Source organism: Orcinus orca, chromosome 17 (assembly GCF_937001465.1).
Source record: "Orcinus orca chromosome 17, mOrcOrc1.1, whole genome shotgun sequence".
In the NCBI taxonomy this organism is placed as follows: domain Eukaryota; kingdom Metazoa; phylum Chordata; class Mammalia; order Artiodactyla; family Delphinidae; genus Orcinus; species Orcinus orca.
This window is the reverse complement of record NC_064575.1, coordinates 76095055-76121024: the sequence shown is the minus strand read 5'-3', so window position 1 is coordinate 76121024 and position 25970 is coordinate 76095055. Positions and strand designations below refer to the sequence as shown.

The following is a 25970-nucleotide window of genomic DNA, read 5'->3' as shown; positions in this document are numbered from 1 at the left end:
CCTCACCATCTACTGGAGTTCATGAAAACGTCTTCTGTTTGCCTTCCAGATGCACATCCTGTGTAAGGGAGTTTCTCTCTCCTTCCCTTCCTGGCAAGGGATGCTCATCAGGGTGGCTTTTAGAAAGGGCTTGAGTTCATTCTTCACCTGGACTCTGCAATTTAATTTTAGCCACGAGTGTTGATGGAAAAGGTTGCAGAGTTCAAGCCACTCTTCAGTGGAAATGAAACTGCAGAAGGGCACGAGGCCAAAAATAAGGCCCTTTCTAAGTGGTGTCTGGGGACACAGACTTCAGCACTTCAAGTGCCCACTAGTCCTTCCCTTGCTCCAGGCCCATCACAGGGGCATGAGGGTCCTGCTATAGAAAAGAAGAGTTGCCCTTTCCCGACACCAGCCTCAACAAAAAGGAATGCACCTCAAATAGCCTTGTTCACTCAGTAATCGCTTATGGGAATCATACTTCTTAGCGTCCTCCTCTGTTTGTAACTGACACATCTCAAGAGGCCAGCTGTGGATAGCAAAGGAATAATGGGTTTTGTTTAGAGGAAGGAATTGTATGAAATGCTATTAATTGGTCCATCTCTGGAATGCTTCTTTGTCCTTATGAAAGAGGAGTACTACTGGGCTGGAGGAAGAAATTGTGTTCCATGTTAAAGGCGATACATTTTTATGTATAGTTCCTTAAACATTTTTTGGAATCCATTTGTTAAAATCCTTAGGAGTCAAGACTGTCATGTCTGTCTTATTTTAAACAGTATACTTGTTACTACCAAAAAGTGCTAGCCTATTACAGGTTGTAACTTAAATGTTTGCAGTTACGATTAACATGAAGATTTATGTTGCTACGAATCCTTTTTTGTACCTGGTCTTCTGTGGCACTGAGTATCCAAGAGTCTCAGAAACTCCACCTTGAATTTCCAGACAACCCTGATATGCTTGCATGAGTTGGCAGTTCAAAAACCATTACTCCGATACATTTGCAGTTTGGTACTATTTTAATTTTCACTTATGTTTTTCATGCATAGTACTGTGAATTTATGTGTTTGCTCACTGTAGCGACTGTAATTAGGACAATTATATACCATTTACTTCAACCAGTGACCTGACCGCACTGTGATATGCACTATTCTAGTAAGTGATGGAAAACTGAATGCAGGTCTAAGCTTCCCAACATGATAAGACATGGTACTCTCTGTACCGGCTCAACCCAGATCCCCAGGGTTATCTCTTCTGCTCTCTCTGCCTCTCGCTCTTCGATCAATATTGAAATTTTGCTTACAGTTTCCTCCACACACAAAGTATTTCATGCCTCCCTGGCTTCATTTGTGTTGTTCCTTTCACTTGGGTAGACCTTTCTCCACTTCTTCATCTGACTCCAGATCATCTTCAGAGTTCAGCCGATACATTAACATGGAAAGTCTCCCTGACCATCCCCTCGCCCTGCTGTCTAATTAAACATTCTTCTTTTATCACCATAAGCCACCCTGAACAAGTATCTAACATAGCATCTTTCAAATGATATTACAGTTACCTTGTGATGTCATGTCTCTGTCTCTCACTATGAACTCCTAATGGAGAGAGAGCTTATTGTGGTTTGACTATCTTTGAATATCTTTTGAACCCCACAAAGATACGTTGAAGCCCTAACCCTGTTACCTGTAAAGGTGACGTCCTTTGGAAATAGGGTTTTTGCAAGTAGAATTAAGATGCCTGTTAAGATGACCTAATGCTAGAGCAGGGCAGGCCCTTACTCCAATACGACAGGTGTCCTTATAAGAGAAGAAGAGACACAGAAACAGAGAAACACGGGGGGAAGATGGTCAAGTGACCAATGGAGATTGGAGTGACAAAGTTGCAAGCCAAGGGATGCCAAAGGTTGCAGGCAACCACCAGAAGTAGGAGGGGGCAAGGAAGTGTTCTCCTCTAGAGCCTTCAGAGAGTGAGGCCCGGCCAGCATCTTGATTTCAGACTTCCAACCTCCAGAACTGTGAGAGAATACATTTTTTTTTTAAATTACTTTTATTTTTATTTTTTTTGGCAGTAGTACCACACGGCATGTGGGATCTTAGTTCCCAGACCAGGGATCGAACCCGCACCCCTTGCTTTGGAAGTGCAGAGTCTTAACCACCGGACTGCCAGGGAAGTCCCGAGAGATTACATTTCTGTTTAAGCCACCTGGTTTCTGGTAGTTTGTTATGGCAGCCTAGGAAAATAACAGAGCTCACATTATTTAATATCATATTTAAAGTGGCAATGTAAATCTTACCTCTTAGTAGACATTCAAATGATTGTTTAATTGTTATTTAAACTAAACTAAAAACACCTAGAATGTCTCACTGCTTCCTTCACGCCAGTCACTTAAGTCCTGACCAGCCACAAAGGCTAAGTTGCTCTCACCCTTGGGAAACCTCCTATCAACACAGTCTTTTCTCCTCTGGATTATTAAGTCATTTTATTACTTATAATAATCTTAATCCTAGATATTCCGGTGAACCGCAATGCATAGCTTGCCTTCTCGAAAGATTTCACAACACCTTGAAGCCCGGAAGAAACTCTATCTCAGTTGTGTAGTGTCACTTCTGTATGAATCATTTCACATTCAGCATGTAACACATTCATAACTACTTCCTACATTGTCCACATTTTCAAATGGTAGTGAGAAAAGTAAGGCTCAGATTAATGAAATCACTTGCCCCAGACATCAGGATAGGAAGTGGCAGAGTTGGGATTTGCTCTTTCCACTTCTGCCTTTGAGAAAGACTTCAGATCAGTAACCATTGACTTAAGTCCTCAACTGCCCTTGCTGTCACTGAAGAAGAAATCGGAGACTTCTGGCCAGCACCAGGAGCTGAGTATACAGATATGTGGGACAGGAAGACCCTGCCAGCCTAGACAGCTAATGGCAAACACACACAGAGTCACTTGTCATCTCCTTACATGACGTCCAGTGTCTCCCAGCTTCCTGTCGGATGGCTCACTGTGATCCAAATGCCCAAAATAGCAATTCAACGTTTAGTAAGTGCAGGTTGGGTTTCATTTGTAAACAGTAGCAGAAAAAAAATGACACTGAGGAAGCTACCAATAGATCGTCTTTATCCTGTTTCTAGTCATTATTCTCTGATTCCTCCTTCCTTATTCCGGCAGACATAAGATTGGAGAGGGGGACTTTCTTAATGAAAAGCAGGAATACCCAAGCTGTACGGAAAACACACAAAAGCTATCCATTTCTATCCTTCAAAAGTGATAAGACTATGTGCCAGAAAACATTCTGTAAACTTCGAAGAGCTACAGCAAGAGATGTTGTCATTACTTGAGAAATATGCACATGGCGTTTCTTGATGACTTTTATAGAACCAATAGTGGTTTTTCCATTACCTTTATTTAATTAATAAATTATATGTTTTATTATATAAGTTACAGATGTACGATATAGTGATATACAATTTTTATAGGTTATGCTCCATTTATAGTTATTATAAAATATTAACTATATGCTCCCTGTTGTACAGTATATCCTTGTAGCTGATTTTATACACAATAGTTGGTAGTTCTTAATCCCCTACCTCTATCTTGCCACTCCCCCCTTCCCTCTCCCTACTGGTAACCACTAGTTGCTTCTCTACACCTGTGAGTCCGCTTCTCTTTTGTTATATTCACTAGTTTGCTGTACTTTTCAGATCCCACATGTAAGTGACGTCACACAGTGCTTGCCTTTCTCTGTCTGACTTATTTCACTTAGCACAATGCCCTCTAAGTCCATCCATGTTGCTGCAAATGGCAAGATTATTTTAAATCTATTTTTATTATGTCACTATTAGTTTTGTTAAAAGAGTGTCTTAGCCAGCTTGGGCTGCTATAACACAGTACCACAGACAGAGTGGCTCAAACAATAGACAAATATTTTTCACAGTTCTGGAGGCTGGAACTCCAAGATCAAGGTGCTAGAAGATTTGGTTCCTGGTGAGAACATCTTCCTGCCTTACAGATGGCCTCCCTCTCATTGTATCATCACATGGGGGAGAGAGAGCCAGTTCTGGTCCCTCTTCCTCTTATTAAAAGGAAACTAATCCCAACATGGGGGCCCTGCCCTTATAACTTCATGAAAACCTAATTACCTCCCAAAGTCCCGACCTCTAAATACAATCACATTAAAGGTTAGGGTCTCCATATGTGAAGTTTGAAGCTGGGGACACAAACATTCAGTCCACAAAACATAGTATGTGATTTGAAACAACAATAACTTTTGCTCACCTAAGAAAATCCTAGGTATTCTATAACTTGAAGACAAGATAATGCAGAATGTGTAATTCCAAATATTCACAGGAACATGAAATGTTTGTTTCATTAACCTAAAAGGCTTAAATATATTTTAAAAATCAATGTGGTGAGAACCCTATGTTATATTCCTGGCCCTAGCACTTAAACAATAGTGTGACTTTAAATAGGTCACTTAACCTCTTTGAAAGGGCGGCCAAATCTTGGGCACTTTGCAAGTATGTATAAATCATGATAGTAAAGGATTATAGCTCATTCAGTAAAATAGGAATCCATGTGTCTTCAATGACATATATGAATAAATAAATGGGGAGAGACGAAAGCTCTGTGTTGCAGTAATATAATAAATATGGATGGGATGATAGAGTTTAAAATTATTCAATGATCATCCTAGAAATAATTTGGGTGAGAAACATCAATGGACGCTAAAACTAAAGGATGGAAATGAGATGTAAAACAGGATTTTGCATAAACTCAAAGAATCACCTTGCAAGGTATCTCTTAATTACAAAAGTAGTTATAAAGCAGAGAAAACTCGCCGATGCCAAGTGACCAATAATGAATACCACCAGTAATGGAAAAGTTGGCATCTTGTGCCACTTGATGGAAGGCAGTGAGAATACGGTATCGATCCTGGGATATTCTAGCCAAAAATTCATGACCTGAGTCTAATCATGTGCAAACACTGGACAAACCCAAAAGGAAAGACATTCTATAAAATAATTGATTACTAATCTTCAAAAACGTCACGGTCAAGAAAACCAAGAAAAGACTGAGCAACTCATGCAGGTTGAAGGAGATCAGAGACACACGACAACTGGGAACAACATGTAATACTAGATTGCATCCTTCTGCCATAAAGAATATTATTGGGACAACTGGTAAAATTTCAATGGGGTCTCTGAGTAAATGGAGACACGGCAATCCTTTGCACTAATCTTACAAACATTTTTCTTTAGATTGAAATTGTTTTCAATTAAAAAAAAATAGAAAAAGATAACTTGAATTTTGGAAATAATTCCATTTTGTGACAGGAGGAAAACAAGTTCCAAATAAGATTTCAAACTGATAATTAGATTTGAGATCAATTTGAGAAACTTCAGTTACTATTGTTCTTTTCCAGAATAGTGGAAGGTATTTTTTTTCTTAATAGATGAATGCTAGTGCTTGAAAAAATATCTAAGAAACTTAAAATGATCTGTTGCTTTGATCTTCTAAATCGTAGTGTTATTTAGAGGAAGCTGGAAAGCAAATGAAATTTTATTCGATCATGTACATGGTGCATTTAATTACAGGCATTATTTAGGGGATACATGAAACATTCTGTTGGTATATTTTGTTTCTCCCATGATAAGAACAAGGGAATTGTTTTGTGCGTGGGGGAGTGGATTTCTTTTTCCCCCAGAGGATAATACATTTTAGAGGCTCTGTGTGTTTTAAGTGTTTCTTGGGGCTGATTAAAGCCTTGCACTTGGATTGGAAAGCTAGTGCTCATCTGTGTAATAAATGTCCTTTCATTGAATGAAAGAAAGACTTCTTCTTAAGTCAAAGTTAGAGTCATGACAGGATTACACAAGGACAGGTGGCAGACTGTCTATGACTGGGGAAAAGTTAACAGGGAAAGGCTTGACATTTAGAGTTAAAGGGACATTTCCAGACTTACTGAAAATTAGATTTTCTTGTGCTTTAATCTATAAAATTAAATACTCCTTCTTTGAAATGTGTATATATTAATCTCCATTGTGTCCCAGTTACCTAGAGCAGCATCAGCAAATAACTGATAAATGATTTGAAAACTGAATAAATGAATAACAATGGATGATTGGAATGAATGGTTATCTCCTCTTAGTGATTATCTGTTCTATGCTCTCATTCTGGACGCTATGGAGCAGAAATCAACAAACTATCACTCACAGGCCAAATCTGGTTTGCTGCCTATTTTTGTAAATAAAGTTTTATTGGAACACAGCCATGCCCACCTATTTATCAATATGTATTGTCTATGGCTGCTTTCCTGGTGCAATAGCAGAGTTGAGTACTTACAACACAGACTGTACCATCGACTGTACAATGTTTACTATCTAACTCCTTACATACCAACGTTTGCCGACTCCTGTTCTAGAGAAGGATCAAGTGCTTAGAGTTTAAATGAGGGTAAAGCCCAAGAGATACAGCCTGATAGGGTTTGCTCTTAGGATATGATTCATAACAATTACTTCAGCTTCTTAGAGCCCCTTGAAGACAACTTCTAAGTAATAATCTTCCTGTTTGCTCTTCATATCCTGCATTAGGAAAACAGAATCCTCTCTGGGTATTACAAAATAAGGAACTGGAAACAGATAACTGCTGACAAAGGTGTTACAGGACTAGAAGGATAAAAATGAGACAGTCACAGGTCAGTAACTGCAGGAAACTAATAAAAAGAGAACATGAACGGTTTTACTCGGAGCTCACCATTGCCTGCTACCAACGTTGATGTTGTTGGAAACTAGCTGCCTGAGTGGGAGCCCAGGACTGCACATGCGCCAGCCAGCACAGTTGCTGCCACTGCTGGAGGGGGAAAAACATACTTTTTTTTCTTCACTCCTTCAAAAGATGGGAAAAACATACTTTTTTTTCTTCACTCCTTCCAGACTCCCATGTGTGCCAAAAGATGGGAAAAACATACTTTTTTTTCTTCACTCCTTCCAGACTCCCATGTGTGCCTCCCAACGGCATAAACTAACAAGAAGCCAGTTGGCAAGGGTGTCTGACAGATGTGGTTTATGAACTGCTAGCCCCAAGAGTAGAAAGGAGAGATAGGAACAGCGACTATGAGGCTGAAGGACAGCAGAAACGATTTGCCAAAGGCTCACAGTATTTAACTAGCTTGATGGTCAAGTTCATCGTCTCATCAGAAGATCCTCTTCAGTAGTGGTGGTAGTGATGGTGAGATGAGGTGCTATAACATGATGCAAGGAGAAGACAAGGTGTCTATAAAGTCAAAGAACTGATAAAGAATATAAGAGGATTTGATATACTTTAAAAACATATGGTGGGAAGAGAGGAACACTACTTGCAGAAGCTAGAGAGGTAAAGCTGGACGGGGGAAACATCATGAAGAATCCTATGCCTGATGTAAGAAGTGGCAGCACAGGCAACAGATAAACATCACTGTGGGATCTGACAAAGTTTTATCCATTCTAGGGATGACATTCTTCATTGGAGGAGTCAGATTCCAGATACCTAGGTCAAGGATTGGTGCAAGGAACCACACGGAAGTTTCCATTTTTATGATGATTCAGATTGATTAGCCATGCCTGCCTTTAGATCTGAATTCTGAAGGATTCTCACCATCTCCAGGTTCACTGGGAAAGAGTGCCACGATGCCTGCCACCAGCACACTGTATCATATGTCTGCTACCATGATTCACAGTAATATGTATACCTGGGAATATTCTTTAATTTAGGAGTTTCCAAAGACAGCAAAAGGATTTGTTGAGAATGAGTGCTATGACTAAGTAAGTCTTCAGTATACAGTTTTATAGGGAGAAAAAAAACCTGTCTGCAATAGATTCTCACATTAGTCTCCAATTGTTCTTAGTAAAAAAAAAAAAAAAAATGGTGATAACATGAGTAAGTGTTGCTAAGGGAATAGGTTTTTGGCTGGTCTGACTCAGACATACTTCTGTGGGTTGTGCTGGTTTCATGGCTACTTGCCACAGTTAGATATGTTGCTTTAGAACATAAAAATTCTTCGTACAGTGAACCCTAACTTCAGTCCACAAAATTGTATGGAAATAAATATACCTTTACTTTTTTATATATTAACTTAACTTCTATATTGTTTCAATTCCATATATAGTTGTAGATGGGAACACAAAACGAAATCAATTAAGATCATTGCCTCACATTTCCTCTGAGGTGGATTTTAGAATAACAGAGACCATGTAGTGTCTTAGGGGGGCTGATCTTACCTGATATTTAATGAGTCTTCCATTGTTGCTGTGCTGTCTACAAAGCCTCTTCAGGTCTTGGGTGTACACAGTGAATTAACTGATTCGGCGCCACGCCGAGGCGTGGAAGATTTCTGGGACGCTTTCAGGGGCTCTAAACACACACACACACTCAGCTCTTTGCTTTCTCCTGGTCTCTTCTTGCCACCCTGGGGCCTCATCTGATCACCCTCACAGCTGTGCTTCCATAAACCCATCTTGGCTTTCCATCTGCTTTCACAGAGATGGCCAAAACAATACAGAACCTCAGGGACCCATCAACCTCTGTGCTCTCATTAGCTCCCTCCAGCCCTTCTTTCCCTCCTTGGAAGCTGCGTAGTATTAACTCCGTGGGGTGGGGTGAGAGTAAGGCTAAAGGTAAGGAAGACCTTTAATTCAACAATATTCTGACTACATTTGCTTCTGCGATTACTCAAAAACAGCCTTTAATTATTGAACCTTTATGTGTTCACGTAGGAACTGACGCAAAAAGCTGCAGGTCTGATGTCTGCATTTTCTCAGATCTCCCTGAGCATTCTCTCTTCTTTAGGAAATAGGTGTTTATTCTCTTAGTTCCTGCTTTGGTTCTGCTTCCACACACACACATGGAAGTAAGTAAATGAATGACAGAGGCAGGTCCCACATTCTGTAGATGTGGAAGCAAATAAGCCAACCTGACCAAAAATTCACATAGCTGATTCATGGCAGAGTCAATCAAGAACCAAGGCTTTTGACTGTGAGGTCAGGGCACTTACCTCCAGAGCTGTGCTGTTCCAAATGCGGTGAGCATGGAAAAAAATGGGTCAAATGACTTGAACTGATGTTTCGCAAAAGAAGATCTGCAAATAACCAGAAGTACATTATTAGCCATCAGGTTAATTAACTTTATTAGTCTCCATCGAAGTGAAAATAAAAACCACCATGTCATGCCACTCCATACTCACTAGTATGGCAAAAATCAAAAAGACTGTAAATACCAAATATTGCCAAGGATGTAGAACAACTGGAACTCTCACACACTGCTGGCAGGCATATGAGAACTCTTTGGCAGTATCATATAAGTTTAAATATATACTTACTATACGATCCGCCATTTCTACTCCTAGATATTTATGCGAGAGAAATAAAAACATATGCTCACAAAAATAATATAAGAATGTTTATAACATCCTTATTCATAACAGCCCCAAACTTGAAACAATTCTTATGTTTATGAATAGGACAATGGATAGAAATTGTGATATACTCTGGAATACTATTCAAAGGAACAAACTACAGATACTATAGAAACATGACTGAATCTCAAAAATATGTGCAAAGCAAATCACACACACACATACAGACTCACACATATACATTGTGTATAATTCCATTTATGTGGATCCCAAGAGCAAGAAAATATAACCTATGGTGACAGAAGTCAGAAAGAGGTTCTCTCTGGACAGAGGTGGGGCACTAGGAAAAGACACGTGGGAACTTTCTCAGGTGACGAAAATGTTCCATATTTTCTTTTTGGTGGTGAGGGCAGGTGTGTTCAATTCAACGGAGTCAAATGAATAAATCGTACATCAGACTTAACGTTTAGGATTTGTACATTTCACTTTGTGTGAATTACACATACTGTAGTTAAAAACATATCAGAAATTAAGTAATAAGATAGTTTTGTTAAAAAATGTAAGGTCTTGCAGGAAAAAAGACGGCGGCGTAGAGAATGGACTTGAGGACACGGGGAGGGGGAAGAGTAAGCTGTGACAAAGTGGGACAGTGGCATGGACATACAGACACTACCAAATGTAAATAGATAGCTAGTGGGAAGCAGCCGCATTGCATCGCACAAGGAGATCAGCTCGGTGTTTTGTGACCACCTAGAGGGGTGGGATAGCGAGGGTGGGAGGGAGACACAAGAGGGAGGAGACATGGGGATATATGTATACATATAGCTGATTCACTTCGTTATACAGCAGAAACTAACACAACAATATAAAGCAATTATACTCCAATAAAGATGTTAAAAATTTTTTTAAATGAACAAATCAACAACAACAGCAAAAATGTAAGGTCCTGAAGCAAACTGGGAGAGACTAACAAATGTGGCTTCTTTAACGTGTCTAATCAGAGATTCTAATCAGATAAGCCTGAGCAGAGATGAGGAATCTGCCTGTTAATTAGCCTCCCCAGGTGATTCTGATGCAGGTGTTCAGAGGACCACACTTAGAGAAATACCACTACTCACTTTGCTGTCATGATACATTTTTAACACTATTTTTAATGAGCTTTCCTTTGATTGCTCATTTTCCACTTCCATGTTTTGGGGTAACTATTCTCCACATTTCAGCACTGATACTGGTTTAAAACAATCCTGTCTCGTAGTCTGAATTCTGGATTTGTTTCTCTGGCCTATTAATTAGGTTTGATTATGTGAACTCTCATAAAATATTGATATTTAAATCTCTTAATTAAAACACTAGTGGGAATCGGAGTTCCCTTTAAGGCAGAGATTTGCTTTCAGCTAGAAACCTATGTACATGTGCTACACATATTTTTTTCCCCTGCTTATTTTGCTCTTCAGCTGGAAAGCGTGAATAAGAAAACATTACCTTATAGGCACAATGCCTGCCAAAGAATGTTGTTCATAATAGGTGTTTAATAAATAGAGTTTGATAAATGAAGATGCTTGAATTGGAATGAAAACGAATAGTTTTCATTTCCTGAAGAGTTCAGAAATAAATAAAGTAGCACTTTGAGAGAGAATGAGCTTGAAAAGATTTCACATAAATGAGGAAGACACTTGAGACTTTCTTTTTATACCATGTAGTATGTCTGCACAGTGTAGCTATTTTGTTTTCTCATTAAATCCCCATATGTACTTTGTAAAGTAGGTATATATTATCCCATTTTACAGATGAGGAAAGAGGCTTGAAGTGCTTTAGTGGCCAAGATCAAACAAATATTGCATTAGTCAGACTCTTCAAGTTTGTGAGGCAGAAGTGAACAACCAAAACTATTTCAGAGGCTTATAACAACTCACATTTACTTTTTGTGGATCAGCCTTGGCTTGTTTCATATGTCTGCATGGTCAGATACAGCTGAAAGAGCAGACTCTGAACAGAGCTTGGGAGAGGTCACAAGTCAACCACACAGGGGCTCTTAAATCTCTGCTAAGTCATCACACCTGCTCTCCTCCCATTGGCAATGAATGAGAATGTCTGAGCCTCTTAGAGGGAATGTAGACTGAACATCTAGTGTTATGGGCTGAATGTTTGTGTTCCTCTGAAATTCTTATGTTGAAATATAATCTCCAGTGTGAGGGTATGGGGAGGTGAGGACTTCAGAAGGTAATCAGGTCATGAGGGTGGAGCCCTTATGAATGGGATTAGTGCCCTTATAAAAGAGGCTCCAGAGAGCTTTCCTCACCCTCTTCATCTCCCAAGTGAGGATACAAGGAGAAAACGGCAGTTTACAACCTGGAAGAGGGTCCTCACCAGAACCTGACCATGCTGGCACTGTGATCTCAGACTCTAGGTCCCAAAATCATTCTCTGTTGTTTACAAGCTGCTCAGTCTATGATATGCTGTTATAGCAGCCTGAACTGGCTAAAACACTTAAAGAAAATACAATACAACCTATCAACAATGGTAACTGACAAAGCCAAAATTCAAATTCATATTTGTATGGTATTAAGGTCCTTTTTCCTTCCAGTAAGATCATTCATTCACTCACTCATTCACTAATTTATTAATTCAATAATTATTTTTTGAGCTATTAGTAGCATGTACTGGCTACTAAGAGGTAATTTGGCTCCAGAAAGAACTAATTGAATCCTCTCTCTCACTTATTAACTATGGAATAACTAAAATTATATTCTACCTCATAATGGGAGTGAAGTTTTAAATATTTATCTTGAAAATAATGACATATGTACAAATTCCACTTGTGCAAGTGTGAGACCTTATATTCAAAGCCTGCTTCACACGGATCCCTGGAGGCTTTATTTATCTTTCTGACACTTTCTCTGGTTTACATGGATCCCAAATTTTAGGATTCTGGAGATTAAGAACATGTTAACTAAGTAATTTTGGAAACTGATTTCACTTTGACATCTAACTATGTTAAACGAACCACCATCTACTAGAGCTACCATTTCACATCAAAAACAAAACAGGATGAACAACACATAAAATTTTTCAGAATGCAGAAAAAAATGTTAAGAAGCAGCATGAAAATATATTTCACATATTGCCTGGCTTACAATTGTTTTCTTATTGCAAATTCTTCAGCTTGGAATGCTTCCTTTTATCATATTATTGTAAAAAATATTCACATAGGTATGATGATGCAGATTGAATTTGATGTCCTAGTATTGTTTCACTCAATTTGGAATATTATGGAAAAACTGAGAGAAGCCAAAAATATAACATCTTACTACCTACACTTCTCCCGTATACTGGTCTACAAAGAAAGCAGGTCCAATGTCTGGTGAGATTGCAAAAAAGTATTTGGGAGAGTGTTAGCATGTGGCCTAGATTCCCCCAAAATGGGGAGCCAGGAGTATATCTGAGAGGGATGCTGGAATTTGAGAACATTTTGTCCTGAACTAAATTGATCTAAGGACAAGTGTATTAGAAGAGTATCCTGCTGAATTCAACAGCTAAAGAAGTCACCAACTGGTGACAGTAGCTCAGACTGTCCTTAGAGCTGATTTATTTAATTCAAAAAATTTTATTGGGTGCCTACTACGTGACATATAATATTTCTAGGCTCTGGGCATGCGAGACTGCACAAGACAAGAAGCTGACCTTGTAGATCCTAGTGAAGGTGTAATAGCCTCTGCTGAGCACCAGTGCTCATATGTGACTTCTAAGACAGTTTTCTAATGATTCTGTGAAACACTGCAGCATAATGCAACCATGATGTGGTCAACCTTCCTCTCCCTCTTCATTAATTTAGCAAAAGGCTAACAGTAGTACTATTAGGCTATGGTAAGATGTTGCTACTTTAAATCCTGCACTGTGACTTAATTGCATGTGACCAGCATAAAACTAACCCTGCTACTCATGTGTTAAGATCCTTCCCTTAGCAAAAACCTTAACAAGGTTGACGAACAAGGCTCTGCAGGATCTGTCCTGTGACCAAACTTGCATAGTACCACTTAGCATGCTCCAGATACATTAGGGTTTTTTTCCAGTTACTTCAACTCACCAAACATTTTCATGTTTCTGGATCACTGCCCATGTACTTCTTTCTGTCTGTAATGCTTTTTCCTCCACTCTACACCTGGATAAACCCTATTCATCCTTTAGAGCTAAGCTAAATGCCACTGCTTTATTGCTGTCCTTCCTGACTCAATCTAAAATGAGATCCCCTTCCTCCAATTAGCTTTTTTTTTTTTTCTGTACACGGGCCTCTCACTGCTGCGGCCCCTCCCGCTGCGGAGCACAGGCTCTGGACCCGCAGGCTCAGCGGCCATGGCTCACAGGCCCAGCCGCTCTGCGGCATGTGGGATCTTCCCGGACCGGGGCACGAACCTGTGTCCCCTGCATCGGCAGGCGGACTCTCAACCACTGCGCCACCAGGGAAGCCCCAATGAGTTATTTTTTACAGCATCGTCTATTTTTTTTTTTTTTCGTTGTGCCCTGACTATAGGTAATGGGCTTGAATTGAATTCTTTCCATGGAACACAGGCTTCTGGGTCTAATATAAAAAATTACATATTAAAGAAAATTCAGCTTCGGATCATCAACATTAACGCCCCATCAGCACTGTCATCATTATAATGACCAAAGCTTTCTCCATGCCAGAAACTGGGACACGTACATTAAATGGATGATTTCAGTTAATCCCACAATGATCTTATAAAGTAAGTAGTATCACTATCCCCATTTTAAAAATAGGAAAACTGAGGTACGGAGAATTTCATTAAGTTGTTCAATGCCTCAACACTAGTAAGGGATGCGGCAAGGGTTTGAAACCATGAGTCTGACACCAGCACCCGTGTTCTTTACTGACAGATGGGCGCTCAGCAGTCATGATGGAGACTTGGGTGCAGGTCTGACTTGTTCTTTAATCCCAAGTCTTTCTAGATAGGGAAACCGGGGCCCACCGATTGATTTATGGCTGACCTTCTCTGGCTGGCTCAGCAACTGGAGAAGACTTTAGGTCTACAGGAGAATTCATCTTTGAAAAAGTAGAATTGAAGCAAGGCAAAAACTGACATGGTCAGGAGGCAATAGGTAAACACCCCCAACGACGGGGAAACCACAGACCCCAAAGCATCCCATTTCATCCTCTTACAGTGTGACCCTTGGGAAATTATTTCTTAGATAGAACCAGAATTTGTCTCCCTGTATTTTGTAGCCAGTGGCCATGAAAGTGGTTTTCATCAGATTTCAGGGCAATCATAATCTCTCTTTCTTAGTCTATCTTGAAGCTCCCACTGATGAAGAGGGAGCCCCTTTATTATCTCAACGTCAGTGATATTGGATTAATATTTAAATTGTTCAAAGCACTTTTCCCTGTGTTCATGTATTGGATCCTCACAGTATTTACAGGGCAGGGGTTATCATCACCACTTTTTAGATGAGAATACTGAAGACCCAAGATGGTTGGTGCCTTGTACGAGTCAGTACAGCTAGTGAGCGGCAGGGTTAAGGCTGGTCTCACTCCAAAATCATCCAGACCCTCCAAAGTGATCATTTGAAGGCTATTTCATCCTTATCCTATCTCTCTGGTTGCTTTTTGATACCTGGTGAGATATGCCCTGAATCTGATGGGATAGAGTCATTTGGGCTGGGGAGAGCAAGATTCTTCTCATCCACACAGCACTTACTATATATAAAACTGGCCTGGTTAGGCTGACAGGGCCAGGGTCATAGTTTCTCAGGAAAATGGCAGACTAATGGAAAAAAGGTCATAAATATCATCAAATACAAGGCCTGACATTTACCAAGGACAACGGTTTCATCATAAAAATCTCAGGCTTTTGGAGCCTTTCAATGAAGCCCCCACAAGACATCCTGACTCCTTACCAAGGAGGAGGAAAGGAAAGAATAACAAAGTGTGTATATGTGTGTGGGATGGACGGGGGTGGGGAGCAGAGATGACAGATGAGAGGAAGACCAAAGGGGACACTCCTGTGGTTTCAGGAGTAAACCGAGCTCCTAATTCTTTGTGACCAGTAGTAGGATTAAGAGTTCAGAAGGGCAGGTCAAACAAGGGCACAGGGTCAGGCTGGGTCTTGCAGGGATGTGACCCAGGAAATGCTGGCAGGCTGGGCCCTCATACCTCCCCCAGCAGGCCTCCAATTAGGATTTAATGGCCAAATGTGGAATGCATTAGGAGTTCTGAGCAGAAAGTCTGTGTTCAAAGGAGCCGGATCCTTTTAGCTAAGTAGAAAAACATTCCTCCATGGTCAGTTTCCTCCTGAGCCGTGCTAATTCTGGGGACCTCGCTGGCAGTGGTGCCTTGCAAAGATCATGTACAAGTGGCCTGGGCATAACCCCCGTCTTCCTTGAAGATGACACAAAGAATCAGCAGATCCACTGGCTCCACTGGGTACTGGGGGCAATGTGGGAAGTAGGGAGAATCATCTGACCTGGGATCCTTTCTGTTTGTGGATCTTGTAGATACGTATCCTACATCCATAGGATACACAGAAAGAAAACGCATATACATCAGTAGTTATAGGTAGATGCAATATAGGGTTAAAATATTTGTATACTTCTGTGTGTGTGCCCGCTGTATGTATGTATGTATCTATATTTCTTGTTTAAAGTTTGCCTTTAAATGCTGTCTTGTCACAGAGGGGAATTCAAGCAACTGCGCAGGGTATATTGTGCATGTGTGCACACGTATGTATATGTATGGTGTACGTGTGGGTAAAGGTGTGTAGTATACAAATGCGCATGTGCATGTATGTGAATCTGTGTATCCTTTACACCTCTGAGTGTGACTGAACATAGGCATCAGGGCAAATACGTTAGCATCTCTGAAAATGCTTCTGGAAGTGAGGGTAACATAGCAGGTAAAAGATCAGCTCTGTGCCCATGAGTATGTGCAGTGGCGTATCTGCAAGCATGAACGCATATACATATCCATATCAAGGAGTATCTCTGACATGACAAATTTTGCTTTGCATGTGTTGCTTCATGTGAACATGAAAACATCGCATCACATGCAGATACATGTAATATCTGTTGAAAGTGTATTTGGATGGGTATACATGTACTTTTGCAGTCTATTTGGGTGCAAGTATGCGATAATGTGTGAATACCTATGAATCCAACATAAACCTGGGTGGGCCTATGTATGGTTATGTCTAATGAGTGAATATATGTAAATTGTGGCTGTGTGACTACATGAATATTTGCTTATATCTCTGGCAGGGCCTGAATAGAAGGTGAGATTGTGGAAAATATGTCCAGTTTGGGGAACATGAGAGTATGTGTGGGTCTGTGCAGTGAGTGATAGGATATGCCTATGCCTGTGTCTGTGGTTTTCCCCATCCTACAGCAGGTAAGGATGAGTATCTTAGACTTCAGCCAAAGCTGCTCCTGTTCTGGTCTAGTCCAGCTTCTCTTTTGGAGTTTGAATAAATGATATAAGAAAATATGTTCCATTTCTTCTAACAGTACTACATGGTGTTTGCACACCCACACACACAAACACCATACACTCTTTGGTATAAAGCAAGTGATCGAATAAATTTTATCTTGAGTATTTTAATGCTACCATATCAGCCCTGAATTTAGGGTGATCTCGGTCCTGGTTTTAGGACCGAAAATCCCGCATCCTGAGACCTGCCCCCATCCTGTACAAACCTGGTCAGTTGGTAACAAATTGCAGAATAGGTAAACTGAGTCTGGACCATACCCAAGGAAGTGGCACAGAGCTATTATTTTGTTTCCCTTCACAGAGGAAAAAAAATTGACCTGCATCCTTCCATATAACTATATTTTCATGAGTGAAGTTACTTGCCTCTTAAGTACAGCATAAGCATAGACATTTTCAGCGACCTGGATCTATTTGGAAATTGCATTGTGTCCCTTACAAGACATGTGACTAATCTGGCTAATTTACCTAGGTTTCCTGAGTCTTGGCTTCCTCATCTGTAAAGCAAACGTAATAACTACTTCACAGGGTTATTTTACGGATTAAATGAGAACATACAGACCCAAAGCACTAGTAACTGACTATGTGTTATAAATTCAATAAATGGTACACATCCTTATTATTCACCCATTCCTATGATGTATTTATATATATTATATAGCACATATGTATATTACATGTATTATACGTATACAGGTATACATATGTCTATACATATATAGGTATACATTGTTTTATTACACTTTATTATACTTTGCAGATATGGTGATTTTTACAAATTGAAGGTTTGTGGCAACCCTGCACTGAGCGAGTCTACTGGCACCATTTTTCCAACAGCGTTTGATCACTTCTTGTCTTTCTGTCACATGTTGGTAATTCTTGCAATATTTCAAACCTTTTCTTTATTGTCATATGTTATAGTGATCTGTGATCTTTGATGTTACTACTACGGCTCACTACAGGCTCAGATCATGGTTAACATGTTTTAGCAAGAGCATTTTTAAATTAAGCTATGTACATTGCTTTTTAGACATAATGCTATTGCATATTTAAGAGACTACAGTATAGTGTATACACAACCTTTATATGCACTGGGAAACCAAACACTTCGTGTGACTTGCTTTATAGGATATTCACTTTATCGGGGCGGACCTGAACCTGTAGTATCTCCAAGGTATGCCCGTTTATATATATATATATATATATATATAAATAAAACAAAAGGGTGCTAGTTATGTACTCCCAGCAATTTTAACGACAAGCCCTTGTCATCTTCCCAAAGCAATAGCTGTTCCTTGAGATCTCGCTATGGGCTATGCAGTGGGCTATGTGCCAGTGGACACTACACAGAGCAAAGCAACCCTTCCATGGAAAGTCTGCCTCTAAAGAATAGGGCGGGACAGGTGGCCAAGGATTGTTCTGGAACCTAAACCCAAGAGGGAGGGGGTGGCGGGGGTACAGCCAGTACAGCCAGAACGATGTCTAACTCATGCAGCATGAAGCCAGGCACACGGAGCTGTGAAGAAGCTCAGTACCCACGCCTGGAGCCTTGCTCTGCACTAGCACTGACAGGAGAGAAAGTGGGGTCCCTCCTGCCAAGGTGGCCACAAGGCTTTGGAAACACAGATGTTCACACAAATAATTATAATCCAAGGCCAAGGCGATGCTCTAATTAAAGCAAAGAAAGGGGAACGAACTAACCTCTTGAGCATTGTTAAGAGGTATGTCAAGAGTGAAGCAGTAACAACTTACATTTGCCTTATAGGACGGATTCACCAGGCAGAAAGTTGGTGGCGGGTGTTTGGCGGTGTGTGTGCGCACGCGCGCTTAGGGTGCAGTAGACATCCTAGAGAATGGGAATAATATAAACACACAGAGAGTTTGGGAAAGGAGGAACCTCCCGCGGTGGCCAGAAGATAAAATTCAGGATATCTGAAACCCCTTTCCAGACTGGACAGTCGTTGTGCATCAGACCTAGTCATGTGCTTCTCCCCGGTGCTGCACAGCAGCCCATAGGCATTCAGTAAATGTTAGTTTAGTGGATGAAGGGATAACACAGAGAGCGGGCAAGTTATGAATGGTGTATCCGCCCTGCCGAGGATTCTGCACTTTACCCTGGAAGTAGTGGAAAACCACCAAAGAATTTTAAGGAGGAAAATGGTGTGATTCAAATTTATATTTTTAGTGGTGTCACTCTGGCCACAGCAGGGCATCGCTGGGTTGTCAGAGATATGGGGAGCAAAACCTGAGGCAGGGAGACTGGTTAGGAGATGCCTGAAGTGATCCTGATACCACATGCTGTAGGCTTGGACGCAGATGGTGGCAGGAACTCTGGAGATGAGGCAGCTGAGCAGCAGAAGTGAATCTCAACAACCAATAATTCCTCAGCTCTCCAATCATACGTGAACATTTCTCTCTTTTTCTCCCATATAAGAGCACAATTCGAGATCTCTGAAAAAGCTGTCATGCTTCTGAGCACACCTGATTCATTCACAGGATCACAGTAATGAGGTGCTATAGGGCATCGTAGGAAAAAATAAAACCACTTTTTTTTTTTTTTGGCCGTGTTGCACAGAATGTGGGATCTCAGTTCCCTGACCAGGGATCCAACCTGTGCCCCCCTGCAGTGGAAGCACGGAGTCTTAACCACTGGACCACCAGAATAGTCCCAGAAAAAAAAAATAAACAAAACAGTGGGTCTTAGTGCAGCATATCTGAGTACTATTCCCAGTTCCCAGCTCTTCCACTTAGTAGCAGCCTGACTATGCCCGAGTCCCTTATCCTGGTTTCTTGTTGTGTAAAATGGAAAGAGTAATACCAGCATCATGGTGTTGCGTCGATTTGCTGAGGAAAATATATGTGAGAGTTTCTTTAAAATCTTCAGACGACTATGCAAACACCAGGTATTAATTATGCAGAGAGTCTGGGTGAGGATTGACTTCAACAGTTACCAAGTGAAACAAAAGGCTGCCTTGATTTTCAGATCAGCTGGGTGGAGAGGTATTTTCTTTAAACCTTTATCCTCAGGACTCCCAAATTCTCTGTCTTCCACAGGACAGCTTTATATCTACAGAATGCTCTCCCCCAGCATGGTGCTTTAAAAGAGAGCAGGAATTAAGTCAGAAAACAAGCAGGCAGACTTCTCTACATCAGTTCTCTTTCTGGAGGGAGACATTTTCCGGAAGGGGCCTCTCTGGGCATCCTTAGGAGAAATGCCTGGAGGCACACAGCCTATAAAATACCCCAGGCCAACACCTCTCTGTTTCCTGCTCCTCTCACATGTGTATGACCCTTCATCACCCTCTGCACGCTTTATTTCAATTAACATTTCACAGTCCCTCTGTCCCCGTGTTTCTTAGACTATCCAAGCACTGACTTATTCTCATCTCAGTAGCTCAGGGAGCACTTGAGGCTCTGCTGAAATCAGCAGACATATGTCCTTTATTAACAAGAAAGACAAAGGGTGACAAGGGTCGTGGACACCGTTTAGATACGTCAAGCATCTTAAACACTTGAAAACAGAAAGGCTTTGTCTAGAGTCTTGGGTTTTCATTTAATTGTGCGTAGATGGTAAAAAGGCATGACACGACACAGCCAACTCACTGTCATTGGGAGAAGTGGAGGGGCAGAGACTCAGTGTCACAGAAACCTGTTTGGGTGAGACTCTCAAACCATCCAGTACAGCAGCTACTGAAGCGCCTTCTATCAACACACACTTGTAGAAAACTGTCTGTTAATTCCAGATGCTTTACTATGTGCTGGGTCCATAATAATGAAGCCTTGGTTCCCAGTCTCCAAAGGGGGGGACAGATAAATGTATTCATTTCATTTCTTCCTTCATTCATTTATTTACGTGACACTTAATATGTAACAAGCACTATGGTAGATGATAAGGATAAAATAATAAAATGGGGACTCTGTGCTCACAGAACTAACAGTCAAATGGGAGAAACAGACACTTTAAAATAGTAATACAAAAAATACACCTCTAAAATGACAAACTATGGGAAATCTATGAAGGAAAGGGGACCCTCATCTAGTCTTTAGGATCAGGAAACGCCTTTTTTTAGGAAGTAATACTTGGGCTAAGATATGAAGAATGAGTGAAAGTCAACTAGCCAATAGGGTGGGGGTTAGGAAAAGTATTCCAGGTAGAGGGAACAGACTGAGTAAAGGCTCTGGAGTCAGGAGAAAACGAGAAGAGGCCGGTGTGGCTGGAGTTTGAGGAATAAGAAGAAAGTAGAGTGAGACAAGCCTGGAGGAGACTCAGAAGTCATGCTGAGGTTTTGTTAGCTACCTCAAGAACAGTGGGAAGACATTAAAAGACGGTAAACTAGCGGATATGAGATTATATTTGCCATGTGAGATTACTCTGTATGCATACGGATCAGAGGGAGCAAAGGTGGACACATTTTTCCTGGTGTAAGAGGGTTTTGATATATTATAGCTCAAGCCAGAGGTGGCAGTGGTTGGACCATGGTAGAGACCATGGATATGGACACAGCTCACCCAGCTGGAAAGAACGAGTACAATGTAAAATGACAGGTGCTACAGATGAGCCGAACAAAGCTCACAAGACGGCGATTTGCCTAAGATCGCCCAGCCAGTGGGCTGCAGAAGCCCCTGCTTCATCTGCTCATTCCTGTTTGTCTGCCTCCCAGCCCTCTGTGCAATTTAACCACAACTCTGCTCTTCACTGCCCTTCCAGCGCCAGCCTTTCTTGACCACAGCAATCCACCTCTTCTCAAGGCTCCTGAGTGGCACTTAGAGCCCTGACCCGCAAAGTCTGAAACACACCTTTCTTACAACCCCTGGGTCCATGTGAGTCTCAGGTGAAAATGAAGAGAATCAATGTATTCTTGGGACTAAGTTGATCTACCCTGTGAGGACTAAGGCAGCGGGAAACAAAACAAAACAACCTTTCAGATCGCACGATAGAAAGCAACAGCTGAGGGAACAATTGCAAGCATTTCCCAGGACAACATACACTGAGGCTTCATTCAGCCATGGCTCCAAAGGCACCACAAGTGCCAGGTGCCAGGCAGTGTGCTTTGGGCATGCATTTTCCTTGAATCTTAATAAGCTTCTCTATGAGGTAGGTATGATTCGTTTCCATTTTTTTCAAAGAGAAAAACTGAGCATTTCTCTCTTCCACCAGCTCATAAATCCATGAAGGCATGGATGTGATCTGTGTTCATCCCAGACAAATATTATCTCTAGCATAAAATAGGTGCTCAATGTATAGTTTTGAATAAGAATAGGCCAAGTAAATAAACTGCTCAAGATTATAAAGCTTTTAAGTGAGGGTAGAAAAGAGGGTGCTGGGATTCACACCTAGGTCTTTTTGACCTCAAACTCCACAGCCTTTCCATGATACTACACTATCTCATACTAGAGGCAGTGAGAGACCCACTGGAATATCTAGTCCCAGCCCTCCTTAGTTTACTGTGATGAAATTGAGACCCAGACAGGAAGTGTCTTATTCAAGGTGTCCTAGGACACTAATACCAGATCTGGCCTGACAAGCCAGGCCTCCTGGCTCTAGTCTCCTTGTCCTTTCTTTCACCCAACCTCTTAGGAAAGATGGAGAAGGCCAGGAGGTACTCTAACCATGAGCAAAAGTCCCAAAGTCAGACAGACATAAGCTACAATCCAAGCATCTCCCTTTTGAAGTCTGTGATCTTGGACAGGCTGTTTCTTAAGACTCAAGTTTCTAATCTGTATAACTGGATTCATTCATACGACATTTTACCAAATAATCTGTTGTGAAAATTCTATGAGATAACCTCATCTACAGAAAGCACTCAGTAAATGTGAGCAATCTTTTGTTTATGGTTAAAATGGTGTCATTACTTTGCCAAGCCTTGGTTTTCCCATACGATAATTGGAGATAATAACAGTACCTACCTCAAAGTTGTTTTTATGAAGATCAAATGACATTGTACTGCTTAAAATGGTACCTGGAAAACAGTAAGCACCAAATAAATGTAAGTTACTATTATTATTATTATTACTACGATGATGATGATGATCATGATTATATTTCTCTTGGCATTTCAGCAACAGACACCTTAGAGTGAGTGGGCAGTGTTCTGAGTGACATAAACCAGAGATATGTCTTTCTGTTCAGGTGGAAATGCTGAGAAGGCATGGGACAGTATCAGTCTCTCACCAGGCCAGACCTCCATCAGCCCAAGTAACTATTGATACAAATCCTCCTTCAGAAGGAGCCATAAGAAATCAGACTCTAACAACGCTCAGATCAGAGAGGGTGTGGGTCCTGTTATAAGCCTTGGCATCTTTTACAGTTTGCTTCTTTAGGGGTTTTTCTTTCCGTACATTTTCCCTTAGCATGATGATTTAGGCTCTTTTTTTTTTTTTTTTTTTTTTGCGGTACACGGACCTCTCACTGTTGGGGCCTCTCCCGCTATGGAGCAGAGGCTCTGGACGCGCAGGCTCAGCGGCCATGGCTCACGGGCCCAGCCGCTCCGCGGCATGTGGGATCCTCCCGGACCGGGGCACGAACCCGCGTCCCCTGCATCGGCAGGCGGACTCTCAACCACTGCGCCACCAGGGAAGCCCTAGGCTCTTTTTGAAAATGGCAGCCCGCTCAGCAGTGTCCAAGGACTTGTTTCAATCTTGTGACTAAAGACTTATGAAAAGGAAAGCCTTGTGTGTCTTCTGACAGTCATCTTAGGGTAATAAACACAATAGCTGCTGTTTCCGAAATGCCCTGTGGATACGAGGCATTTTATTTGTATGGTGTATGTGGGTGATTGGAGTACGGAGTGGATATGGAGGATGGGGGTTGATTTTATGTGTCAACTTGACTGGGCCATGGGGTGTCTGGCCACTTGGTCATACATTACTCTGGGTGTTTCTGTGAGAGCGTTTCTGGAGGAGGTTAACTTTGAAATCGGTAGACTGAGCAGAGCAGACTGCCCTCCCTAATATGGACGGGCCTCATTCAATCAGTGAAGGTCTGAATAAAACAAAAATGCTGACCCTCCCCTGAGTGAGAGGGGATTCTCCCTGCCTGTCTTCTGTCTTTGAACTGGGATACTGGCTGTTTTCCTGCCTTTCGACTCAAAACTGAAACACTGGGTCTTCCCAGCTCTTGAGCCTGCCAATCTTTGGACAGAAACTCCCATCAGTTCTCCTGGTTCTCAGATCTTTGAACCCAGACTGGAACTTTCATCATCAGCTCTCTGAGGTCTCCACCTTCCAGCTCACCCTGCAGATCACTGAATTTTTTTCCTGAGATATCTCTAACTACCTAAGGGGCCATTTTTCCAAAGCACAGAGTGCCTCCTCCTGGTTTTTGTTCTGAATTCCTTTCAGGGTGTACTGTCAGTCAGCAGTTGCAAGGGCTAGTGACTTAATCTTTGTAGAACTGGATAATGAGCGCCATTCTTCGCTTTACACGTGATTGATTAAATCCTTGGCCATGGGCAACTGGTGGGGTGATGTATTAAGACCTTCAGCCTTTTCTCCTCCCCAGAGATTAAGGGGATGAGACTGAAAGTTTTCAACCCTCTGGTCGTTTCCTCTGGTGACCAGCTCCCCATCCTTAGTTGAACTAGGGTGACTTTTGAGTCACCTCATTAACGTAACACAAGACACCTTTATTGCTCTCACCACCTAGGAAATTCCAAAGGTTTTAGCAGCTCTGGTTCCAGAAGCAGGGGTGGAGACCACATATATATTTCTTATTATAAGGCACAATATCACACACTCCAAAGTAGTGTTGTTTTGTTTCTGAAGAGGGTTCATGCTTAACTCTGTTCTACAAAGTGGAGAGACCAGGAGTGTTACGTCAAATGATCTCCCTACAAATGGAAGGAAATGGGAGAAGCATCTTCCCCCAAGCGTCTCAAATGCACATCTGGAACATACATTAAGTAATTCTGTCTTCATTCCAGTATTAGTCGTGTGTATACAAATCGCTTCCCAACATAGATCATGAGCTGCTATAAGGCAGAAGATTATTAATTGCCCCAGTGTATCCAGGCATGGTACCCAACTAGCAGACAGCATTACATAATGTGGAGCACTCAACCCTGGAGTCAAATGCAAGGATTTGCATCTGATCTCTCCTGTTTACTAGATTTCTAATTTTGATCTACTTAATCTCTCCAAACTTCAGTTTTCTCACCTGGGGAGTAAGATTATATATCTTCTGAGCTGCTCTGAGTACCAAGTGACACCACCTTCTGTAAAATGTCTGGAACATAGTAAGTGTTAATTTAATATCAGTTCCCTTTTGCTCTTTCTCTTTCTCTTCCATTTCAGAAATAACTTCCTCATGTGGATGTCTCCTGCTGTTAAATCACTAAGCCAGGGTCTCCTCACCTATGCAAAAAGCTAATAATAGTTCTAAAATTTGTCAAGCCAAGTAAAAAGAGGAACGTGTAAAGCTCTTAGCAAACTGCCTGGTACAACAACAGGGAGCCGGAAAATTCTTTGTGGTAATAGTGGTTAGATACTGAGCTTTTGTTGTTGTTGCCCGTGTGCTTGTTATTAGTCTAGAGAATAGGGAGGAAAGCTGTTTGCCTAGAAGAGCCTCATGTCTGTAAACCTTAACATTCAGTTAACGCAAAGCAGTATGAGTGGTTTTGCCTGTAAGGTACAGAGTACACGCCCCTTTAATCACATCTGCTTCTTAATGTCCTAATGGGCAGACTATCTGGGATCCTTAATGTCTGCAATGTATTTTATGTTCATGTTAGGAGAGGCCAAATGTGAGTGCATTTTTAACAAACCCCATCAACAAATATAATCATATCTACTCCAGAAATGTCCAAGCCATTTTCCTGTTAAAAAACGATAAAACAGAATGTCATGCCTCAGAGAGTCAGAAGGTAAAAATTTGGGCTGCTGTCTCATTAGCAAAAGAGAAGGTTGTGCATTTAAAGTTCATGACTTGCAAAGAAACTTTCTCCTGCAGAAACATGTAGCAAAAAAGTCACCTCAACTTTTGGAGCAATTGAAATATAAATGCAGACTCATATTTTTATACTTTGGGGAGACAGAGGAAGCCCACAATGTAAAAACATGATCCTTTTAGACAAAGTATACAACATGGAAGAGGAATTTCTCCTGAGAGCATTTAGG

General features: G+C 41.2%; 1 long non-coding RNA gene across 1 annotated transcript in view; it reads right to left on the bottom strand.

The window, feature by feature from the left end:
- The window catches only part of LOC125961866 (uncharacterized), a 36501-nt gene extending 11419 nt beyond the window's left edge, over positions 1-25082 (bottom strand). Inside the window, exons 1-3 of the long non-coding RNA XR_007472952.1 lie at positions 25012-25082; positions 22764-22816; positions 9005-9088 (exon numbers count right to left, since the gene is read on the bottom strand). This is a non-coding gene — a long non-coding RNA (uncharacterized LOC125961866). The remainder of the gene's footprint in view (positions 1-9004; positions 9089-22763; positions 22817-25011) is intronic.
- Positions 25083-25970: the final 888 nt, after the last annotated feature.